Source organism: Corvus brachyrhynchos, unplaced genomic scaffold, assembly GCF_000691975.1.
Source record: "Corvus brachyrhynchos isolate BGI_N302 unplaced genomic scaffold, ASM69197v1 scaffold255, whole genome shotgun sequence".
NCBI classification, from domain to species: domain Eukaryota; kingdom Metazoa; phylum Chordata; class Aves; order Passeriformes; family Corvidae; genus Corvus; species Corvus brachyrhynchos.
In genome coordinates, this window is record NW_008238358.1 from 6,214,335 (window position 1) to 6,225,745 (window position 11,411).

The 11,411-nt window shown below is 37.0% G+C and overlaps 1 protein-coding gene across 2 annotated transcripts in view; it reads right to left on the minus strand.

The window, feature by feature from the left end:
- RAPGEF4 (Rap guanine nucleotide exchange factor 4) overlaps nucleotides 1-11,411 on the minus strand; it is a 158,617-nt gene that overhangs the window by 144,641 nt on the left and 2,565 nt on the right. The window lies entirely within an intron of this gene.

Below are 11,411 nucleotides of genomic sequence, written 5' to 3' on the forward strand. Positions count from 1 at the left end.
TTCAGCAGGTTCAGCATATTACTACATATTTATGAAACTAAAGTGAATTAGCTCTGTAACACACTTCAAATGTGATTATCAAACATTATGAATCAGCAGGTAAGCCAAACACTAGCTGACAGCATTAGAAAAAAATTTTTATAACAGATTAAAAAACCAATCACTAAGGGCAGGAAGAAACTGAATTTTCCTAGGACATCATGCTGGATCATATGCAGAAATTATTCATGTATAAGGGCATAACAAGAAGAGAGACAACTGTTAGTAATCATTAGACCAATCACTCACTCAAATGTTGCTAGTTAATTTTACTGACAAAAATGTCCTTTCAACCAGTGGATGAACTTATAATGAACAGAAGTCAGGTAGCTACAATGAACAAAGACTAAGTTCACAAATATATATCTTTATTCACCTTATTGTTACACCCACAGCATAAGCACTCCTTCCAACAAGATTTTTTTAAAGATTCCTCTTTGAAATCAAAGACTTTAAGGAATCCAAATCTTTGTCTCAGTGAAGAAAGCCAAATCCTACTTGCATTGAATCTCCGTATCTCTAATCTTTCTTACTAAATTATGTCTAGGAGGGATTAAATCTCTATCCTCATTTATACTTGAATTTACCCTTATTAACTACAGATGAGAATAATAATTCTCTGGTGTATGCAGTTGCTTCTACATCACAGTGACATCCTCTTACCACTTCAAACTTACAATCAACTACAACAGCTCTCTTTTGAAATATTTCAAGCAAGATTTTCACCCATTTCTTTTTTCTTGACTGTGCACTAGCTGACAAGTACTAATAAGCATTAACTCTCTTGTCAAAACCCTTTTAAGAAGATTAGGAGGTGCAGCTTGCAAACAGATTTAAAATCTACTTATACAAGATCCCTACCCAACTACACTAACTGTTGAAACACTAACTATCTTAATTTATGGACTCTCAAAAATAACAGCAATACCCAACAAGTCAAAAAGGTGAGATCATTCTCAGAAAATCCCCTCTTCCTAGAGAAACTGCATCTGAGACTTTCATTCCTACAGCTGCTCATAGCACTCGATTTGAGTCAGTCAATTCATTTGCACAGAACTGACTACAGGATCTTAGTGTTCAGTGGTTTTAATAGTTTGATGCAGTCAGACATGGAAAAAGGAAACAGCATCAGAAAACAGTATGCATCAGGTTAATCAACACTGTTGTCCCAGTGGTCTTTCTGAAACATAAGTGCAGAAACCTTTTCCACTTCTGATTCTGTGTAAAGGACAAGTTTGGGGGAGATTTAACTCATAGGCTGTGTAACATTTTTTCCTGAGAGCTGTTCAAGGGACGGCATTTCTATCTAGTTCAGAAGAAGGTGAGGGCAGCGATGCCCTCCACTGATGTGGCAAGGAGTGTCCTGTGCCAGGCGGATGAAGTGCAGGAAAACCTCTTTCTTCTGACAAAACTCCATCAAGGCCCCAGTAATGTGAGTCACTATGGAAGGATGAGCATTCTCACAGATAGCTGAGCCATGCTTTTTAGTTTAAAACATCCGCGGGAAACCAAACTCACATATATTGGAAAAGTCAAAGTTGTGTGTTCCTAGCAGCTTACATCAGTAGACAACTGAGCTACAGCCCTTTGTATCAGCAGCAGTTACTTCCACTCAGAGTACACAAAGTGAGCTTTTGAAGACAGACACACAGACATGCTCTAAACCAGAAAAGGCAAACAAACTATTAAGTAACACACATAGTAGTAATCCCAAAATTGTTATATTCCTTATAATGCTTCTTAGTAGTTCTTTACGGCAAACCATTTGTTCCAACAACCTTTCTTCAAAACATACTGGATTTAATATTACTGTATGCAAATATATTTCCACAAATATTTTTACTGGGAAGGGACCCTTTTTGATCCAGTACATGTGGAAACAAAGCTAGAATTTGGGAGAGGTTTTCAGGGAATGATTTAACCATTAATCAGTCTTAGAAAAGGTACATTCTCTTCCAGCTGTGTTTTAAAAAAAAAAAAAAAAAAGGGCAGCAGCCAGCAAGGAATCTTAACTGCACCCCAGAATAGCACCTTATTCATGTCTCTCAAATGAGATGCACAAACACCCAGTTCAAGATTTAGCTGTTTGGTTAAGATCATGATTTCTTATTCATAAAAAACTAACTGGGATTCAACCTGTTTGACAACAAGACGCCTTTTTTTCAGAGATCCTGGGAAATGTCCTCAATGTTTAGGAGTAAGGAATTAACAATTTGGTGTCCCAAGCTGAGGTGGCCCTTGTCCTTAGGAGCACATGAAATTTTGCCTGTGTAAAATTTCAGACTGCAGTGTAACAGTGGTATCAGTAGCACTCAAACTCATTTCTACTAAGTGTTTATAATCTATAGCAATGAATCTGGTTTCAAAAGCCAAGTATTACTTAACTGAAAATAATGTACCATGGCATCAATTAACTGCTTTTTCACAGGCCTGCAAAACTCAGGCAAAGTTTGACCACTTTCTACAAAGCATCTTTTAATAAAATTATCATCATTATAACTTGTAATTATCATTACATTAATTATCATTAACTTAATATTAATCTATTTATGATGCCGAATTTTGTTTTCTGTTTCCTAAGTACAAGCTGCCTAACCTGGAACATAAACAGGAAAGGACAACATAAATTTATTTCTTCATCACAGCTATCTTACTGCAAACTTGTTTTTTGTAAAGCACAGTTTGGAGTAATACTGAAGCAGCAAATGTTGTAATATAGTCCTTAGAACATTAATGATTCAATCTATTAATAGAAAAGTACTACTGATGGCAGATGGAGAATTATTCAAGCTTTATTTTCACTGTAGTCACACTTAAAAAAGGCAATGGTATTAATGCAGAAAGGAACCATTCCCCAGAACAGGAAGACAGGCTGCAAAAGTCAATCCCAAGGAATATCCCTACACTCCTAATATGGCTCTAAAAGCCTCTGGAAAGATTTTTCCAGATACCTTATGAGAGTACCTAACGTCACTTCTCTGTGATCACCACTGTTGTTCAGTCTCCCTGAGCTTAGTCCTCCCCTGCTAAACTACTGCTGGTGCTGATTTATTTCTGTTCTGTTCTGTCCTGTCATATTGATGCTGATGCTACTGAAGTGCCCCTTCACTGCTGATGCTGCAGAGTTACAATCTCATATCCATGAGCAAACAAAGTCAAAAAACACATTTCAGTGAGTCTTCAGCTACCACTGGATTTTCTGCTAAAGTTTCTGTCCTGTACCCATTCCTGAAATCTCAAGACTGACATGTGGAATTAGGACCATAGGTTAATCTAAAAGTGTGAACAACTATATTAAATCAATTAAGATTCTTCAGCTCTCGTTTGGTAGATGTATGAGCTAGAGTAAAAGCATTTTAAGGCAAGGCCACCCTTGTAGAAAGTCTATGACTCCATCCCAGTAAAGCACCTCCTCCCTAGACTACCCCACCCAATTTAAAACAACCTTGAAGTCAAACTGCACTGACATCTCATTTCACTGTAGCCAAAGCAAGGGGGGCACTTCGAGAGCTGCAAAACAGGGCTACCAAATAAATTATTAGGAAGGGATGAAAAGCAAGAATAATTTATTTTCACTACCCTACAAGCCCTTCTGTTTTGTTTGACCCCAAAATGCCTTCTTACTTATAGTACTAATTTTCCTCTTCAGAGCATAGTAAGTGATTACACTGGCAGTAACGTTTTCACACTAAACACTATTCTGCTTCTTCAATACAACATCACAGCGTACATATACAAGTGACAGCATCAATGCTAGTTACACATTTCTACTCAATTATGTCAATAAGGCTTTTTTAAAAAATTATTTTATCCCTCTTTATCTGGATGTGAAGATTTCAGGAACATATTTTATAGAGATAAAACAATTTTCTTGACAATGTCTGCTCACCTATCTGTAAAAGGTGATTATAAAGAGAATCTGCCTGAAGTCTATCCTCATAAGGCTGTTCAGCTCAACATGAGCTGGCAGTGCTGGCAGTCCCAAAAGCCAGCCACATCCTGGGCAGGATCAAAAGCACGGTGGCCAGCAGGTCTGGGGAGATAATTCTCCCCTTCTACTCTGCTCTCATGAGACCTCATGTGGAGCACTGCATCCAGCTCTGGAACCTCCAACATAATAAGGATGCGAACCTGCTGGAGCAAGTCCAGAGGAGGGACACGAAAGTGACGAGAGGGCTGGAGCTCCTCTCCTATGAACACAGTCTAAGAGAGTTATTGTTGTTCAGCCTGAAGAAGAGAAGGCTCTAAGGAGACTTAACAGCACCTTCCAGTACCTAACAGGGCCTATAAGAAAGCTGGAGTGGGACAAGACATGTAGTGACAGGTCAAGGGGCAGTGGTTTTAAACTGCAAGAGTGTAGTTTGAAATTAGATATTAGGAATAAATTCTTAATTCTGAGGGTGCTGAGGCACAGGAACAGGTTGCCCAGAGACCGTGTATGCTCCATCCCCGGCAGTATTCAAGGCCAGGTTGGCTGGGACGCTGAGCAACCTGATCTAGTGGAAGGTGTCCCTGCCCATGGCCAGGGGGGCTGGAATGCGGCGATCTTTAAGGTCCCTTCCATCCCAAGCCATTCTACTTTTGTATTCTCTTTTTTATTTTTAAATGCAAACTACTCAAGCTCAAAGTTCAAATACAGACAGAGGATAACTGTTACAATTCTTCACATACACAATATGGGCAAAGTATTTCTGTTCACGTGCAGTATATATAGCTTTATAAAAGAACCTATTTTTGACGCTTTTAAGATTAAGTATTTGAATGTTTATGTAGTATGTTATGAAAGACTTGTTAACCTAGAAGAAAGGAACAACTTGGAGAGTTTTGGTTTGCTTTTGTAAAGTTAATCCAATTATAAGCTATTACTTTCTCTGTTATCATATGTCCTTTTTTTTTAGGGTCTTTCTCATAGTGGGTTTGACAGTTGAGGAAGAAAAACCAGAATATTTGTGGTTTTACTTTCTCTGCCAAGATGCCGCTAGAATTTTAAAACGTTTATTTCTACAAAATGTGTTCAAAAACCTGAATCCTGCTCCAAATGAATGAAAGCATTGAATTTCCTTCCCTTGATCTTTTTAACTTTTTAAAACAGCAGTATTTCAATTCAGACAGCAATGAACAGCCCATGAAAGATGAGCAGATGGATCTATTTCTTCCACTGGTGAGACTGTTTGTAGAAAACAGCTGAAACACTAGAACAGACAAATAAAATGAGTTCATCGCTGGGTTAAAACTGAAGCATCAATGCAAAGATGCAAACTCTATGAGCTGCAAAGTACCAGTAACCACTACCATGGACCATTTAGTGAATTTAATGGTACTTGAAAATAGTGAAACATGAGCAAGGAGACAGCAGCAAGTAATGCCATTTAAACCAGATCATTTCTCTGTGCTTCCTGTACTTTCTCCTGTCCTTTCCTGACATGCAGAAAAACAATGCTGTAGGATGCAGAAAAATACCAGTACCAATGTACTATCTTCCCTTAGTGAGAGCAGGACAATACTGAAGATCTCTGCTCCAGGCAATGCTGCAAGGCTCTTTGACTTTTAATTTCTCTTTGAGAAAGGAAAGTTTAAGAGAGGAGTAACAGTGATCTATCAAAGCATTTTAGACCTGTAGTGAGACACTTAAGCACTAAATATAAATGAAGTTACTTTTAATCTGAAGTTGTTTCCAGGTAAGGGTTTACTTCAACGGCAAGAAAGGTAACTAACTCCCACCAAAAGGCACTTTTCACTTGTTACAGTAGTATCACCAAATCTGTTTTCAACACTCACATTTCAGATCGTCTTTCCCTTGTAAAGCCTCATCATGATTCTTTCAAACAATATTCAAATTACTATTATCTTCTCTTTATTGTAATTTAAAGAGACTTTGGGATTCCAGCTCTCATTTCCTCTGACAAAAAAAAAAAATTATTTAAACACTGTTCCCTAGGACTCTTACACACCCAAATCATTCTGGTGTTTAAAAAAAAAAAAACAAAACACCAAAAAAAGCAACACAAGTAAAATTGCTGATGCTTAGTTTTCAATAAATTACTACTGTCACCTACACTCAGGATCCCTGTGATAATCTCTCAGGACCTGCTACATAAGGCACAAGAAATACTGTAGGTAATCCTGATCTACACAGGTACTGAATGACCAGCCAGTGAAATGCAGACTGACTGGTTGCCGCTGCAGTCAGACAGAATTTGTTATAGTTCAGTTCTGTCTTCTTTAGTGAGGACCAAAAGAAGGCAAATATGGGGGACTCTCCTTTACCTACCTCATTATCATATTACTCAATTAACTCAGTTTGATCAATGCACTGAAAAATTATTGGAGAGTTAAACAGAGCAATCAAGTGTACTTCATTTCTTTACATACCCTGATCTACAAATCATGCATCCTTCCAAAAGGTCAATTTTTAGATCTGTATATACAGTGGAATGGCAAAAGATATATTTATTAATTATATTCATAACGACTTATCTCAAGTTAAAAATACACTACCTGAGCAATATAGCTCTAGTAGAAAATAGAGTCTTTTTCACCTTCATTTGCTGTCTAGAAAGACAGAGTATTTCAGAAGAAATAAAATTGCACAGTTATGTTCTTTCATTTATGAGCACTTTCACATATCATGCATGCTTTGCAACCAAGATGTGACTAAATCTTATTGAATTAAACCTCCAAATTTCATAAACATAAACTGGAGCTCAGGACAGTTAAAATTCCATTTGACAGAAGTAAATCCAGATGAAACTACATTAACTAGCATGTAGCTTCACAATAAACATTAAAAGCACTTTACTATGAAGACAGACTCTGAGATACACTGCAAATGAAATTTGTAATTGAACAATATGCACAAGTGATGATATTCCTTGATTCAAACTCTGGCCACCACTATTCACCAATAACACCATGCCAAATGCACCTTTCCTGATTTAGGATCTGCATTGTTACAGCTAATGAAAATTAAAAATTTACAGCAACAATGAAGTAAGTTTTACAGATTTACATTTGCACACATTTTGACAACTGATGAATTCAAAGATGAAAGGGAAAGTCAGTTAGGAAACATTCACAGATATTGATAAAGCAGCAGAAAGTAATTGATCATGCCAAATACAGTACAGAAAATACAGCACAAAGGAAGTATCATTAAAATTACAAGCTTTATTAAATGCAGCAAATTGTAGGATGCAGACAAAAGCAAATGTCATGGTGGATAAGAAAAATACTTGCACTTGGAAAATATCTGGTAAACACCTGACTTTGGGGGCACAATTTCAATTAGCTGGTTTGTAGTTTTTTTTACTCCTCTGCTGGAATATGGAGTTTTGTTATAAAAAAAATTGTAATCTGCTCAGAGTATGGGATTTTAGAGATCAAATCCCAACAACATGTCAGAAAGAACTCAGGCAACGAGAGTTTAGACATGTTTCCAGTATGATCTGGTGAAGAGAAAACCTACAGTTGCACATGTAGCATATCAATCGTGCAGCCACTTGACAAGACTACCAACTGAATTTGGATATATCATGTTCTAACAGGCATATGCACATACTGCCTTGCTCTGGAAGGCTATGAGAGTGTTTATACATGCTGAGGTAATCACTTTCTCTTCCTCTTAATACCTGTCCATGGCATAAGTGTGTAACTTACTGCAATCACATGTAACAAATGGAAGCCAATACTGCAAATGCCTAAGCCAGAGAGACAATAATAAAACAGCTTGAATTTGTTTAAAATACAACTCCTGTTCCCACTAGGATTTAATCTGAATTCACATATTTGATAAAATGGACAGACGTACAAACTTAAAAATTCTTTTGGTTTCTCTAAGAAAATATGGAAAGGAAAAGGGCTTTTTTATTATTCATCAAAGACAGCACCTTTGCACTGGACTAGAAAATGAGGTGCAGGATGTGGAAAGATAAATTTGTTATTCATCACTCTCAGAAGATTGCACCCTCACATGAGCACTAGAAAGCACTTAGGCTATGTCTATACACCTCTGAGTTTCCACACCCACTGCAGTGCCTTCTGCTGCTATATCCCCACACAGACTTGATCCAAGCATATTCCAGCTTAGTCACACACTATTCAGAGAGAAAACACGAAGCACTCAAGCCAACCGGAACTGCAGTGTATGTCCATGATTCTGTTCAGATCCAAACCACATGAAAATGGTCATATTCCTATGGATTTCTTACAAATAAAAAGCAAGGGAGAAATTTATACAGAAGACAGTGTAAATTTTACCAAATGCACAAAAATATATTTAAAAATAAAATAGCATCATAAAGCAACTCTATTTATAATAGTGCCTGATTATAAATTTATATCCCATTATCTTTGACATAATTAAAGGTTATAGAGGATGACAAGCATTTTCTCTACTTATTTTACAACAATTCTTTCAGAATGTCAACTCTTTATTCAAGCCTATCTGTATGCTCAAAAGGGATCCCTTGTTTACTACTAAGCAAACAAAGCTTGCATCTCAAATACATGTTACACTGAACCAAAAAACCAAATCCTGATTCAAATATGTTGCTGTTATGTTACGTAGCGTCAACATGATTTTACATTCAAATCTGTAAGAGGAACAGGTCTGAGATACTACCCTGTACACATTATTTCAGTTTTTTTAGACATACATAATGCAAGACTAACAAGGGTGACAAGGTTATAAAGGCTCAGTATGTACAATATGTCCTTGAAAAGCCCATTCCTACTTAAATAATTTATAAGTCATTAGGCAAAGATCGTAACATTCTCAGCACAACAGGCTAGTGAAGCTACATGCTTTGCCCTGTGATCTGCTCCTCCAGTCTGCTAAGGCACTGAAGGTTCCATTTAATTCAGAGAAAAACACAAGATACCATAGCCAGGTATGAAATCCTGGGATCTCTAGCAGCTGTGCATGCTGTGAAACTTTGTATCTGAAGCCGATTAAAACAATTAACTGAATTCATAAATGCGATCAGGTTTAGAGAAATAACAGTTATGTAAAAAATACTTTGTCTACCAGTCATTAAAGACACGTCACCATGTAAATTTCCAGATTAGATGGTTTTTGGTGCGAAAGAACACATGAGACTAGAGAAGGCATTCTTCCGAAGTACACACATGCAAAAGTCAGTGACCATTTTTTAATTAGGTGCAGAGCAGATATACAGAAAAGTGCTAAGATTAGAGGGATACTTCTGCTCCCTAAGAAATCAGCGATAAGGCAACTATTATTTCAAATGTAAAAGGACCGGTTTCCTTAAGAGAAAAGTTATTTACTCCTCCAGGTATAACCAGAGTATATAGTTGCTCACTGCTCATCCTCTCTCCTGCAAGAATAAAATATTCTTGATAGACCACAGTGTTCTGAAATTTTCCTTACCTTTACACTTGTAACTTTACATATAAATAGTGTACCACATATTTGATTTTTAAGTGTGGATCTTTGACTTTTGTGGCCAGTAACTACACATAAAAGCTGCATGGACAAAGCACTGGTAGTCCCAGCCCACAGTAACCTACACAGTAATAACATTTCTCCTGTAACATTTTGGCAGTTTTTCATTTTCATATGTGCTCTAATTTTATATGTTAGTAGTTCCACTTTGGCACATGATTTGGGGAAAAACCTGAAGAACATATACAAAAGACATAATTTCTATACATGATGTATTTTGCTATTTCCATTTTGAATTAAATTCTTTTTTTTCCCCACATAATTATATTGGATAATCCATATTACATGTTATTTTAATTGTCTTTGTTGAGGCTCACTTAACATTCTAAAGCATCCCAGTTTTAGAACTGTCTTCCTCCTGGAAATATATTCATTGACTAAAACATACTAAAACTCTATTTATTATTCAGTAAAAACACATGGTACTCTATAAAGAATTGACTCATTAAATGATCCCATATTCACAGAATTCACACCTAGGATAGAAAATGCTATACAATTTTTAAAAGGCTTAAAATACATAGAAATTGATAATAATTCAAATGAGTACACTGGTAAGATTATCTATAGAAAATAAATACACTTTGGAAATGTGTGTAAGTTAATTAAAAACACTTTATCTAAATTTTTAGATGAAAAACCAGAAAAAAATGCATAAGTGTACTTCCTATGATCACAAAGCAGAGCACAGCAGCGACCAGGAAAAAAACCCTAAAATCTTTCATGTATGGGTTTGTCCTACATACAGACTGCCTTCTGGGAAAGGGTAAGGCATAATTCTTAAGAGCACTTGGAACTGATTCTTTCTACTCAATAAATTGGCGCTACTAGCTTACTCCAAATAACAAAAAGTGACAGAAAAGTTGCACCTTAATAGCGCTAATGCACTTTGTGTTACAGAAAGGGTCAGCATTAGTAATTTTCATACAAAATAATGACAGAGAGATTTCTAAATGAAATGCCTCACATATGTTTCCTAAATACATCATCTACTCCCCAAGGCTATGTACTTCATTAAGCCCTGAATTTTAGTTTACAATTTAGATCTCACAGTGTATTGCATTTAGGAAAACAGAAATGACAGGATCACCTATCTAAAATGCAACTCATACTCTCCTTCACATCCACTCAATGTCAGTTTACAGATAGGCCTCACTTCGGTTTTTAGATGGCTAGATTACCATCAACAGTTCTGTTTGTATTTACTTTAGGAGTGCTTTCAACATTTATACACATAAATAAATTTATTTGACCTGTAACAGGTTAATCTTCTCTTAAGTTACATGTTACAGAGGGGGATCAGTATCTGTGGTAGGTGTCTAGAGTGTCTAGACCAAAAGTTTCATTAACTTACGGTTTGCTACCTGGACTGTTATGGAAAACCTAATCAGAAGTGCAGTTCTACAAGACTAGGAAGTTACCTGGAAAGGGGAGAAACTATGAGAAGGGGAAGGTTCCTTCTATGTGCACAAAGGGTTTTCTCCACAGCCCCAAATGGTAGCACCTGTCAAAAGCTGGCTCACGATGCTCAGCATCGTGCCATACACCACGTAAGGGAATTCTCCCTGATAGCTTTGTTTGGAGCCGCATAGGGTATCTATGGTCTACATTTTTGTTAATTATATTCCTAGACTAAAGGAGAGACACTGAGTGTTCAGACATCAAATGACTTCTGAACTAATCCAGGAATCGAAGGTATGAATACAGCAAAGGGCGTTCAAACCACCCACCACGCTACTCGACATTGCGAGACTTGGGGCTGCAGCACCCGAGACAAAGCATTGCTGAGAATTTTTAGTTTGGTTTTTTTTAAATAATAATTTGCCCGTATTTTTGGCAGCGCGCACAGCACCTCTGAGCACACGTAGCCAGCCGTGCTTCCAACCCACGCGGTGCCGCCGCCCGCCGG